This window comes from Pelodiscus sinensis, chromosome 3 (genome assembly GCF_049634645.1).
Source record: "Pelodiscus sinensis isolate JC-2024 chromosome 3, ASM4963464v1, whole genome shotgun sequence".
In the NCBI taxonomy this organism is placed as follows: Eukaryota; Metazoa; Chordata; order Testudines; family Trionychidae; genus Pelodiscus; species Pelodiscus sinensis.
This window is the reverse complement of record NC_134713.1, coordinates 139,167,287-139,181,428: the sequence shown is the minus strand read 5'-3', so window position 1 is coordinate 139,181,428 and position 14,142 is coordinate 139,167,287. Positions and strand designations below refer to the sequence as shown.

Here is a 14,142-nt window from a genome sequence, read left to right as displayed (position 1 = left end):
GCCTGTGAAACAGATTCCTAACCCTAGGGACAAACAGCCTCAAGGCAAGATTTTTTGGGTGTGCTGAGGTTAAACTTGTAGCTCCACTCTGGCTGACAGAGAAGGTAAATCCTTGACACTGATTTCTAGGGTGGAGAAGGGGTCAATTCCACCAACAGTACCAGGAGGACCAAGAGAGCTATAAATATGATCACACCCCTCTCTAGTCATGTTATGTACCTGCAGGGCTCTAAATAAAGAACAGTAACAAATCGGATTTACTCATTTGGGTTAACAGCCATCCAGACCTAGATTTTTAATATTCTGTGGCTTAGAGCCACTCTCCCATAGAGATGGATTTTAGGGATCCTGCAAAATAGTAACACCAAGCTACCTCTTATATAGAACTTTTCCTCTATAGAGTTCAAAGTGCTTTACAAAGGAGATCATAGAATCATAGAATAATAGGACTGGAAGGGACCTCGAGAGGTCATCGAGTCCAGCCCCCCGCCCTCAAGGCAGGACCAAGCTCCGTCTACACCATCCCTGACAGATGTCTATCTAACCTGTTCTTAAATATCTCCAGAGAGGGAGATTCCACCACCTCCCTTGGCAATTTATTCCAATATTTGACCACCCTGACAGTTTGGAATTTTTTCCTAATGTCCAATCTAAACCTCCCCTGCTGCACTTTAAGCCCATTACTCCTTGTCCTGTCCTCAGTAACCAAGAGGAACAAATTTTCTCCTTCCTCCTTGTGACACCCTTTTAGATATTTGAAAACCGCTATCATGTCCCCCCTTAATCTTCTTTTTTCCAAACTAAACAAGCCCAGTTCATGAAGCCTGGCTTCATAGGTCATGTTCTCTAAACCTTTAATCATTCTTGTCGCTCTTCTCTGTAACCTTTCCAATTTCTCCACATCTTTCTTGAAATGTGGCGCCCAGAACTGGACACAGTACTCCAGCTGAGGCCTAACTAGTGCAGAGTAGAGCGGCAGAATGACTTCATGAGTTTTGCTTACAACACACCTGTTGATACAACCTAGAATCATATTTGCTTTTTTTGCAACAGCATCACACTGTTGACTCATATTCAACTTGTGGTCCACTATGACCCCTAGATCCCTTTCCGCCATGCTCTTTCCTAGACAGTCGCTTCCCATCTTGTATGTATGGAACTGATTGTTCCTTCCTAAGTGGAGCACTTTGCATTTCTCTTTATTAAACCTCATCCTGTTTACCTCTGACCATTTCTCTAACTTGCTAAGGTCATTTTGAATTATGTCCCTATCCTCCAAAGAAGTTGCAATCCCACCCAGTTTGGTATCATCTGCAAACTTAATAAGCGTACTCTCTATCCCAATATCTACATCATTGATGAAGATATTGAACAGTACGGGTCCCAAAACAGACCCTTGCGGAACTCCACTTGTTATCCCTTTCCAGCAGGATTTAGCACCGTTAACAACAACTCTCTGACTACGGTTATCCAGCCAATTATGCACCCACCTTATCGTGGCCCTATCTAAGTTATATTTGCCTAGTTTATCAATAAGAATATCATGCGAGACCGCATCAAATGCCTTACTAAAGTCTAGGTATATGACATCCACCGCTTCTCCCTTATCCACAAGGCTCGTTATCCTATCAGTATTACTACCTTCCGTTTTCAGATGAAGAAACTGAAAGTTGCACGAAGGTGAAATGGCTTGTCTTAAGTCAGTAACAGAGCCAGGACTAGAACTCAGGTGACCTGAGTCCCAGTCCAATGCCACTAGACCTCACTGCTTCCCCTGCTTTTGGGTGTCTGCAACATAAACAACTCCCAATATATTTTACATTAACTGGCCTCAGTCTCAACTGAAGTGCCAAGGGTCTAGTCAATGCTGGAGACGAAGCACCTTTACCCAAAGAAGTTAGGGACTTGGAGAAGAGACCTCACTACTCTGACAAGGACATGAAGAGCCATGCCCCCCTGCATGTATAAGTGCAAGCGTAAGGAAACAAAGGTTGTGAGAAGCTCTTCAGCCCTTTTACTAGACCCCAATGGGTGTAGGGGTTGCCCCAACCATGGCCAGATCAGTGAGGAAATGTCAATGAATGACAGCTGAATTTAAAAAAAAATAATTGAGGGGAAAACATTCCTACTCCAGCGTGTGCCATCTGTACAGCGGCTCAATGAAACAGACTGAGAGGCTGTCTGCAAAGCAATGGAATTAGAAAAACTATTTGCTTAGTAGCTTCCAGAACCCATCTGTCTTGCCCTTGTCCATGACCCTTGCTTTGCCTGACGTGTGCAATGACATAGCGTGGTGTAGTTTGAAGGCATTGATACATGGTCATTATGTTTGAAGGATGCAAAAATCCTGCTGAAAGAATTCCATACAGATTCTCAAACCAAACAACCTACAGAAGGATTTGCTCAAGGAGACACTAATCCAGCTACAACTAACATACTAATATATGCATCACATGTGTAGAATTTGTCTGAACATAATGGATGGTCTCATTTAGACTGTAAGGTCTGAGTATTCTTGTATTATGGTAACACAGAGACACCAACTAACACAAGGGTTTTGTCGTGTTAAATGCTGTACAAAAAGAGTGCAAACACATTCACAGTTATGAAACAGCTTACTGTTAGGGCCTGAAGAGAGAATTTACCATAACTAGTCCCCTCTCCCATGTGTTAGTCACTAGAGACATATTGAGATGATTCACAACCACTCTTTGAATACCCAAGACAGCATGAAAGAAATAGACCCCAGTTCTATTTAGGTTCTTATACTGTAGCTATCACCGAGGTATCTTTAGCATTATAATATAATTCTTACTGAAACGTGTAATACAGTTCTGAAGCCCAAGGTGGAGTCATACAACTTCCAGTTCTGCTGACATTCAGGAATCTCTGGGTACGTCTAGACTGCAGAGTTTTTCTAGGATATTATCCCGTAAAAGCTCTGCTGCATCCAAGGAACACATCTGCTTTTCTGGAAAAAAAAAAATCGGAAAAGCAGACATGTTTTTTTCGGCATCCCTGTAAACCTGGTAGTAAGAGGAAAGAAGGGATGTTCCGAAAGAGGCTTTTTTTTTTGACATTTGGCCCAGTGTAGACGGGCAAACTGTCGGAAAAGCCTTTTTCGGAAGAAAAGCAGAAAAAGTATCTTCTTCCGATAAAACTTTGTAGTCTAGACACAGCCTCAGAGAAATTATATCATGGTCAGGGGCTGCCTTTCTATTCCCTCAGCTTCTCTTTGGCAGGAATGGCTGATCCACATTCTGACTATTGATTAGCTGTTAAATGTAGTCAATCCCCCCACTTTACAGGATACCCATCAATCAGGTATTCCATATTAGTAATAAGCATGATATAGCTACTATGACAGCCTGAAAGACCACCATTTCCCTTTCCCTGCCTCTTTGCCTGTCACGTGAGCCAACAGCATGGTGAATTGACTAAAATGTATTTTAATCAACTTTTCCATTTGCACCTTCATTATTTTCTGTTGATTGACATAACCATTAAAACACACTGTTTTACAACCAAATAAAGCCTTCACACAAGATTCAGTACATCTTTTTGCTATTTTGGAGGGAATACTAAAACTATATACATATATTTAAGCAATTATATAGATTCATATTTCTACATTTTTATTAATCATATATTTTAGTATACTAGAAAATGGTGGATTTGTTGCTTACTTAATGGAAAATTAACTTTTTGCTCACAATTTGTGTCAATTGCATTAGGATAGTAACTGAAATTTAATTAATCACACAAAACAGCACGTAACATTTATTTTATTAAAGCTTTGGATACATAAACATCCAATCAAATCATGTTTCACATTTACAATTAAATAATTTATTAAACAGAGAGATTAATTGTTTCATGTCAATTTAGGAAAATTTTCCAATATGCCTAAGTGAGCATGACAGGAGCTTTAATTGACTAAGTTTCTTAAAAATGCAAGTCCCCTAAGTTATTTAGATTGTTCTTCAAGTTTTAAAACTAGTAAATCTCTTCTCCTCCCTCATCATTCTATTCATAGATTGGAAGAGAAAGACAAGTTTTCCTGCTTTTCCAACTCCCAGTTGATCTCTCAACTTTGAATGAACTAGTGCAGGTGAAAAAAAAAATCTCTTTCTGGGTCTGCAAAAGAGACTACTATTGTCAATAGCTGGTTTAGCACTTCAACAAACTGGTTGGTTGGTTCCAGTTGCTTAGCTAATAACTTATACCAGTTCTGTGGCATGACTTCCTTTAAACTGAAATCTGAGCCAGTCAAAGCTCACCTAGGGAACAACTGTAAAACAGGAGCACAAGTCTACTCAGCTGGGATCAGTGGATGATCCTAATGAGCTATATATGATGGTTTCTCCTTAAGTCAGACTTCAGATTCCCAGTGCCTATGGTGACTTTGCTAGTCTCTTGCACCCAGTAGCAAAACTTCTGGGACCCAAAAAGGATCAAGTCCTTAATACAGTACATGACCTATTACGCCACATTTATCAATTTTTACCTCAAAAATTAGATTCTACCCCCCTCACACACACACACACAATTGTTTTTTTATATAGAAAAACAGCTTTTAACACAAAGTTTTTGATAGAAGGCCACAGATTCAGCTTTTTTTATGTAAATGTTTTAAGGATTGTAAGATGTTTAGGCTTTAATATAATCTGTATTAAACTCAGATTTCATTTTAAACAGGTTTATTTTTAAAAAAAGAAAATGTATTTTAATATTTATATAAAACATCTGATTTAATATTTTTTAATGTTGATTTCTATCCACCCTGGCTAACAGCCTTTCTAATTGAAACTGCACTCTATTTTCTCCACTACCCGCATTCACCACTGGGACAGTCGACCCTAATTTAGCCTAGCACAGGCCTTCTGCAAACTGCTAATCCCAGTACACAGCTGTTTCTCAAATGCACTGGCATGAGCAAACCATAAACGATTTATGGCGCGTGGCAGGAAGATTCCTACCTCCGTGCGTGGGCGGGATTTTGGTACAAGATCATGCTCAGGCTAATGTTTATATTGTGAGTTGTCAGTCTAGCAATAAATCATCTCCTGTACTACATGGTAAAAGAGCTCTCCCCACCCAGTTGGCACCTTGAACAGTGAATCCAATTAGACCATTTCAGACACACCTGGGAGGCTTTACACAGAAGCACCAACAAGTCAGGGGAAAACTAAGACATTTACAAATATAATCTGTAAGGATTCTATAGTCCTGCAGGTTGCATTTATTTTCAGGAATCAATCCTGCCTGGTGCAAAAGGCTTCATCAAATTACATTTCCCAACCTGCCCCAAGTGATCAGATCTAGGACATATATAAACATCTGCTAGTACAATGTTATACTTGTAATGAAGAGTTACCATCAAGGATATCCTTCTGAGTAAAGCTAGTTTTCAGGAACTTACACAGCTAAACAGAAGACCCGCGGAATGTTAAACTATGATTATGGGGGCACAAAATGTATTTTTCATACATTAATCACACAGGCACTATCTGCTCAGAAAGTGCGAACAGCTTAAAGGGACATTGGCAATTTGAAAAATCATACTTATCTAATATTGTTGCTCAAAACAGCTCAGATTAAAAATATTTTTAAAAAATAGGACAATGAGATTTAAAACTATAAACCAGCAGGGAGAAACTGGGGCAGCTGAAGCAGCTGCAACTACTTTTAGCCCATTTTGTATCAACGGATTTCAAGTTGACAGCATCCGTTTCATTTTAAATAATATTTAAATAAATAAATACATAAATATTTTTTTAAGTTTTCCTCTTGGCAGGAACACAATCCTTGCTAAAAAACAGCAAGGGTGTTTCAAATACTCTGGTTTTAGGGGTATTTGAAAATTTGAAGATTGGCTTTAGAATGCAACATATACCAGGGAAACGACGTCAAATTTGCACATGATAAATGGATGCAAACCAGACATCAGAAATGGTAGCACACAAACTTGTAGGGGAACATTTTAACTTGCCTGAGCACTCAATCATGGATTTAAAAGTAGCCATTCTTCCACAAAGGACTGTTGCAGCCAATTACAGAGAGAGTGTACAGAATTTGTATTCCTCTGCAAATTTTACAGTTACTCTCAGCTTGAACAAACACATTATCTGGATGTTGCATTATAAAGCCAGTCTTCCTTGCCTTTAACACTGGATTTTTACATCAAAAGCTAAGTATGAGACACTTGCAGCCCTTTTAATTAGCCTCACTAGCACTGGCCCTACAACTGACAGGTACTTTTTCCCCCTCCCTGTTATAAAATACCTGCTACTTCATCATCTAATAAAGTGGGTTTTGTCCACGAAAGCTCATGATACTAAATACTTTTGTTAGTGTTTAAGGTGCCACAGGACTATTCATTTTTATAATCTAACTTGTTCTTAAAATCCTCTGCACACCTCTCAGGGATATACATCGTTCTGCCTCAGCCCAAGGGGCTGAGCTTGATGACTTCTTGTGTTCCTTTCTAGCCCTACATTTCTATGACTAGTCTAATTAACTTGGAAAAACATTTGATCTTCACTAGAAACAAATGCCACAGAGTCAAGTTTTCCTACAGTTTTATACAAGTTCAAGTACAATGCCCCTTTACAGATATAAGCACATCCCCTTCTCCTGTCTTTAAAGAAAATTCAGTAAGTTACATTAATGACACATTAGAGTTGAGACGTTACATGTACAACAGCTGGAAATGTCAGTTATGGATTCTGCAGCATTGTCAATTAACCTCACTTCATAGATAAGTTATAACAAGATAGAACCTGGCCCAAGACACTGTTGTTGTGAGATCCACAGCTCTAACTATAAGCGTAGTTAAACACTGGAATGCTGACCTTTGGGCATTTCAAATTGTTATATCAAGGCATAGCACTGAGCTGCCTCCTTCATGAGCACAAAGTTCCATACTGCTGATGAAGTGAAGCAGTCAGAGATCAGATCCCACACAGGAGCCCACAACAGTCTGCCTTAAGGTCCCTGCCTTAAGTCCTACTATCTGATGCTGAACCATTTCACTTCTCAACATTATTCCCTCAGAATCACACAGACAATTGCTCAGAACTAGGTGGGGAAATCACTGTTTGTTCACGGAACATGATTACACATAAATGGCTAAATTCTGCCCTAGATGTGTGCATAGTATCCAGTGAAATCCATGGGACTGTGTACACAGATCTCATACCTAGAATCCATCCCCAGTTCTGAAAATTCATCCATTTTGCCATGGCCCTTGTAACTGACACACTCCAACATACACTGTTACCAAATGCCCTCTTACACACACTTCCCCTCCACAATCACTTACAAGGACCTTGCGCCTTATCAGTCCATCCCTCCTTCCCAATTCAGTCTGCATGACCACATGAACAGGCAGCATCCAACCACCTCTAGGTCCTCAGCAGTGACGGAGGTGGCTAATGGGATGATGGAAAAGTCTTGCAGCACAAGAAGGCTTTAGCTGGCACACAAACATACCAGATTTCACTAGAATGTCCTTAGAAGAGTTCCATCCCCCAGTCAGCAAGGCTTCCAGCAAGCACCTCTCAGACTAAAGTTCACTATAAGCTTGAAACGTGGAGGGGCCAAACTCCACACATTCCTTTTCCTTCTAGCAGCAGCTGAAAGAAGCACAGAGTGATGGTGTCCCCTAATAACCAGGAGTAAGGAGGCCATACCCACAAGGCAAGTGAGGACCCAATCATGTATAAGAGAAAACAAGACTGCACTAATCCTCAAGATTTCCCCCCTTCATGACCCTCTAAACCCCTAAAATGTTAGGACCACAAAGAGTGATCTTTAAGGGCATTGATCATCAAGAGGAAGATTTAACAGGCAATCTGATAGGGCAAAGATATACTGTACTTGAAGAACTGTCAGGATGGATCAGATATGGGGTCCATTTGGGTCAGGACACTGTCTCTGACACTGCCCAGTACCAGATGCTTCAGAAGGAGGTGCAAGAAAATCCTAGTCAACAGTTATGGAATAACCATTTTCTTCCTAACTCTCAGTAGTTAGAGTGGGTTTATGTGCTGAAGCATAAGGATGATAATCCCTTCTAAAATACATATTTTATTATATAATAAGAAAAGTAAATCTCTGGATCCTCTCATTCATTTAACTGTCAGACCTATTCTGAAACTCAGTTAACTCTTTGCCCCAATCCTATTAATTGCTTGTGAGTTCCACAAATTAATTATACATCACGTGAAAGTATTTTTAAACCAACATTACATTTGTTGCTCATCAGGAACTTTAGCTTCTCATACGAAGTCCTTCCAGGACTCAGCAAGTAGCACTGTGCCAGGCCAGAAATACAGAGCTGATGCAAGTCATATGGATAAAGCATTCCAATTAACTCTTTATTCCCATTCAGGCATTATGGGACTCACATCCCTCTGAGGCAAAATGCAGGACAATGTAGCACTTTAAAGACTAACAAGATGGTTTATTAGATGATGAGCTTTTGTGGGCCAGACCCACTTCCTCAGATCAAATAGTGGAAGAAAATAGTCTTCACAGCCATTTGGAAATCCTTAGTGATCCAGTAACCACAGCTTTCAGTAGGACATTCCAGAGTGTATCATGTCATTTCAGACACAAGACAGACTGAGATGCTGCTTCTGGGGCATCCCTGTCTGAGCACATTAGCAATAAGACAGTACACTGACATGCTAGCAAACAAGAGAATGGTTTCCTGATCTGAAAGAGAGGAGGAGATAAAAAGAGGGAAATATGAGCCACGTGTAAAGACACAACCATAAAAGAGAGCATGTAAAAAGTGGAAAAAATGTACAGTCCAGAGACTAGGAATTTTCTTGGAATGCCCTCCTCCTTTAATTGTTGCCCTGTTTTACAGCAATTTCATTATTCCATAGACTGTGAAAGACAGTGGACCACACGAGTTCCTCCTTCATTATGAGCAACAGGCAAGTCACACTTTAGTGTATTTATTTATTTGTAGGTATTTCTGTGGAGTTCATCTCCAAAATATCTGAGCACCTCAAAGACACTATTGAAGGAATCCTCAGCTCCCCAGTGAGGTAGTATTAGTCCTATATGTTAATGAGGAAGGAAGGCAAATCGAGGGGAGGGGAGCAGTGACTCACACTAAGTCTATGCAGAGCCAAAAACAGAATGCAGTTCACCTGTGTCCTAGAGACCTAGACCAATGCACTGACCACAAGATTGTCCTTCCTCTCAAACCAGGCCATAAAGACACTTTACCTGAGAAAAGTTATATTTCTCCAATTCAGTTACAGATCTATCTTGGATAAAAGAGCAGATTTTATGCTGGGGGACTGGCAGAAATCTACATTCACAAGTCTTTACTGGTCTCTGAATGCTATCAGTTTAGGAAGGGGCTAAGTTCACTCCCATTCTTAGTGAACACAACATACTTGGCACTAACTGAACCCTAGCTAATAGTCTGAATAGAGGCCAAGGATCAAAAGGGTGGCAGACTGAACTGTCCTGTTCAGGCATTTTATCTGAAGAGAATTCACAAAACACTTTCTAATTATTAAGGGTCATTAGCATTAAGGAAAGTCAGTTTTTCTTTATTAATTAGTCTAGTAGCTAAAGAAAACCATATCTGCTCCCCCATGACAATTTCAGCTCCTGCCAGCCTCAGTCCTGCTAACAAGACTACAGGATACATCCCCCTTCTTGTAGTGGGCATCCTACCTTTCCTTCATTCCCTAGACCCCAGCCTAAGAAGTGACTGTGCCTGTGGGTCTCCTGCACATAGTACAGCAGCTTATGGCAGAGGGAATTGGACCAGTATTAGACAAATCTTGTCATACACTCAGAGTGTCAGCCCTGTGCTTATAAGGAAGCAATACACAGACTGGCTGTGCTTCTGCCCTACTACATGTAGCAATGTCTGAAGTGTGGCAACAAATGGAGCCACTACAACAATTTTAAATGCCCACTACCTAAAAATGAGTAAGATATATTAGCAAGATGGGGAGCCCATCTGCTGTTACCCAGGCTATACCTCCTGATACACAATATCAGTCTCCAGGGCAATCAAGCACTATTTTGAATGGAGGTATCTTTAGCCTAGCTTGTGAAGGCCTTATACTTAACGATTTTCCTGTCTATCTGTAATGCAATAACTTTTGAAGGTTGCATCTGATCAACTCCAATATTTCAAGGAATATTCTAGGTATCAACGCCCAGAAACCTACTAAATGTGGATAAAATCGGAAGACCAAAAGGGGTACAATGGAACACACATGAAGCCCTGAACATCTGACTAGCACAGCCACACCTGCAAGCACCTCTGCAACTGTCTACAGATCAAATTACTGGTTGATGGCACCCATTAATACATAACAATATTCTTATTTCATATCTGCCAATAGCTTCAATAGTTTTACATATTATCGCTATCAATGACATTTGATAGAAAAAAAACGGTGTGGGAAAAGGGGTAGTGGGAAATGGGGATGCCCACAGAGCTTCTGGTTTCAGAAGAAAACTGGGATCACTGATATGAGAGAGGGAGAAATGGAGCTCACAGAACACAGGGCAGGGAGAGACTGGTGGACCTTGGGGGGAGAGGTGCAGGGGGCACATGAGAATGGGGGGAGATTGGGAGACCTTGGCACATGGTTATAAAGCACCTCCTGTGGGGATAAGGGGAAAATGTGGGTCACTAACAGCTGTAAGCTTGAAGAAGGAGCTGAGGGCTTTGCAGAGTGTCCCTGGAGTAGAGGCGACAGGAATGTGGCACACAAAGAGCTTGTGGGAGGAAAAGGAGAGATGCAAGAAGCCCCTAGTATGTGTAGTAAGTTCGGCATGCACAAATTAAGAAGCCCGTGATTTGCTAGTTACTGGGTAACACACAATCATAGTTTTAGTCTGTCCCATTTATTCTGCCATTATTGAGCAGAACGTCTTTTCTCACCCCTTAAAAGTGCCCATAAGGCAAGGCCAACAGCACTAATACTATATTATGTGCAACTCCTGATACCATGCATTCTCCAGAGGGTACCCACCACAATGCCAAAGTGTGCTACATCAGTAACCCACCATGAGCATGAGAGGCAGACCCTCAATGAGGAATACACCCGTCCCAAATTCCTTGGCCTTTTTACACTCTGTGCCATCCAAGTGCTATTCAGTAAGAGCGAAAAGAGAAGAATTCAGGGATTGAAAACTGAAAAACAAGCAACTTGCAGAGGACCACAGCTACTTAGAACAGTCAGTAGAAAATTGCAATGCCATCTTTGATACAGAGGGAACTGGTTCCAGCAGTAACATCCACTCTTGATGTTACTATATAAACACTGAACAATCCATCCTTTCAACTTGGTCTCCATACATTCCTCATCCAGCTGCGGGCAGGCCCAGAAGTGCACTTGCCTTGGCATCAGGGAATCACCTAATGCACAGATGAAATTGATGACTTACTAGAAGGAATTTAATGAAATTACCCAATATGATACACCACAGTTCTCACAATAAGCCACATCTGCACTACAGGTGCTATACAGCACAGCAGTAGCTGTGCCACTATAGTGCCTTAGTGCAGACAGTTCCTGCACTGACAGGAGGCATTATTCCATCGACTAAGCTGCATCTACATTTGGACGAGAACTACATCACTCATAGATGTGCTAGGCTGCTTTGCATTTAAGCACAGAACAGTCATCAGAGTAATCCTGAGAAAGTGTGTTGTGCAGCCCCAATGAGGCAGATTTTTTAAATAAGGCAGGGATAGCTCCAGCACACCCTGGATCTGCCTGTAACCAGTTCATACTGACTCATTTCAAGAGATATACACACAGCTGCTTCAGCACAGAGACAGGGCTTTAAAGTGCTCCTTTCATGGGGCACAAAAAGCACTGACACTGCCTTGGCTGTTTAGTTTCTGATCTTGAATTCAACCCAAAACTCCTTATCTCTTGTATTAGCACCCTGCAGTTACCATCTCTCAAGTCTACCCTCTCACACTGGGTCTGATTTATATAATATGGATCTAATGTAACAAAGAGAATACCTGGGCATGCAGGACCCACAGATGGCTCATTTGCTAGTTACATGCCTCTCACATTTTTCAGGAATTTAAACACTTTGGGTGGAGCATCATCTCATTCCTGGCTTCCTTACCTGCTCTCTGACGTTTGTAGCCAATGGATTCACTTTCTCCTTCCGTGCAGTCCCTTTACATCAGATGTCTCTGGACTGATTCTGCAAAATACAGATCTGCAGCTTTGACTGATAAGCCCTGTCAGGCAAGAAGCAGTCTCATTTTGCCAGGCTATCTTTTCAGTAGGCTCATTCCAGCTGGCCTCTCTCAGACCTGATCCATCCCCAGCCCAGAGAAATGTATAGCTCTCGTTCAACCTTTTGCCTATTAATGCAATTTTATTTGGAAAGATTTTTTTTCTCTCTCCCATTTACAAATCCAAGTGCCAGTCCTCAGCCTTTCACTTCTTTCATACTTCATTGTCTCCCATTCACCCGGTCAAGCTCTAGCCCAGATCCAGATGTGGTTCAGCTCTACTGATCTCTAAACCTTCCTTGTTCTTAGGATCTGTTCAGATTCACTGGCTTCCTTGCAGAAAGTCTCTTTGATGCTGCCTGGTACTGGGGAAGGGGGGAGGGGGGGAGGAAAGAAACTCTAGTTTGGTAAAGAATCCTTTCTCCTCCCCAGCACAGTGTTTGTTCCCTTTCCTCACTCTGACTTCTTCAACACAGTTTGGGTCTTGATTACACAAACTGTCTCAGATTTGCTTCACTTATTTTCCAATTTGAAAGTTGTGGCTATCACTGACTCACTCCTAAACGTATGTAGTCCCCGGACTTTCACTCAATAAGGATCTGGTTCTGTTCAAACTTAGTTTAGATGTCTCTGGCCCATAAGCGCAGAGAATTCAGTTCTGGGATCAGTTCTTATGGACTCCCCTGGGTTTAAACTGGCTCAGTTCCAGACCCAGGCACCTCTTCTGCCCCAATTCAGTTCTGGCCTGTCCCGGTCCCTGCAGCCCAGGATGATTCTCTGGCTTTGATAGTTTTCCTCCCTTGGCTCACGTCCCCAGTGCTGTTCTGATTCTGCTGGGCCCAGCTCCGCTCAGCAGCAATGTGACTTCACAGCTAGTTCTGAGCGTTTCCCTCCCCTTTGGCGCCAGGGCCACAAGCCAGGGCAGAGCCGAACTGCCTCCCTTGCTCGCGGGTCCCGGTTCGGTTCTGGATCGGACGGGGCGCTCTGTGGGCGGGCGCAGCTCTGGCCTGGCCGGACCCTACCCCAGACCAGCTCTGACCCAACTGGGACCTGGGAACTCGGGGCCAGGATCGGGGCCGGCCCCCTTCCCGCCCCCGGCTCGGTTCTGACCTGGCTGGGCTCCCTCAACCCCCCCGGGGTCCCGGTCCGGCTCTGAACCAATCGGGTTCCGCTCCTCCCGGCCTCCCGGGGACTTTACAGCCGGTTCTGACCCGGTTCGGTTCTGTCTCGGGCCCGCCCCAAACTTTGCCCCCGCTCGGCCCGGCCCCACACGCTCGGTTCAGGCCACCATTTTGCCGAGGGGTAGGTTGGGTAATCCGGTGGAATCCCCACGCACAGGCGTAGGTGCGTCATTGAGGAGGGGCGGAACCACGCACGGCGGAAGGGGGGGGAGGCGCGTAGTAGATCGCCATAGCAACGAGCAGCATGGGAGGCTGCGCGGTTCCTTGTAGCGCCCTAGCGCGCGAGACCTGCTCCCGAGAGTCGCCGCGCGCGGGGGGCGCGTGCTGTGTAGGCGTCCCTGGAAGCGCCGCTCTCGCGGCACAGCGCTGCGCGCGGGGGGAAGGGGGGGGGTTTAGATGTTAGAGCGTGAGGAGTGTGCGCGGGCCTCGGGGTGACTAAAACGGGGTGCGCGTGCCCGTGTAGACGCGGCCTGGCGGGGGGCAGCGCCGAGCAAGACTGGGCTGTCCCACGTGTCAGGGCTGAGGCGCCCCTCGGGGTCACGCACGCGTCGGGAGCCCGCCGCAAGGAGAGAGGGGGTGTGGGCTTTCGGGGGCAAAACCCGCTTCCTCGGATGAGCCTGAGTGGTAACTGCTTAAGCTAAACCTCCTTCCTTCATGGCTCTCTACCCAGCGATAGCTGGTCCTCTGGAAGCTCTCACCACCTTGTCT

General features: G+C 43.4%; 1 protein-coding gene across 8 annotated transcripts in view; it reads right to left on the bottom strand.

Moving 5' to 3' along the window:
* Positions 1-13,583, bottom strand: part of TJAP1 (tight junction associated protein 1) — a 54,211-nt gene extending 40,628 nt beyond the window's left edge. The window contains exons 1-3 of one of the 8 annotated variants that reach the window (XM_075925007.1): positions 13,465-13,583; positions 12,139-12,219; positions 2,816-2,971 (exon numbers count right to left, since the gene is read on the bottom strand). The gene's annotated coding sequence lies outside the window, so the exon portion shown is untranslated. Of the gene's footprint in view, positions 1-2,815; positions 2,972-7,324; positions 8,722-12,138 lie in introns of all 8 variants that reach the window. The other 7 variants (XM_075925004.1, XM_075925003.1, XM_075925006.1 and 4 more) reach the window with 7 other exon arrangements.
* Positions 13,584-14,142: the final 559 nt, after the last annotated feature.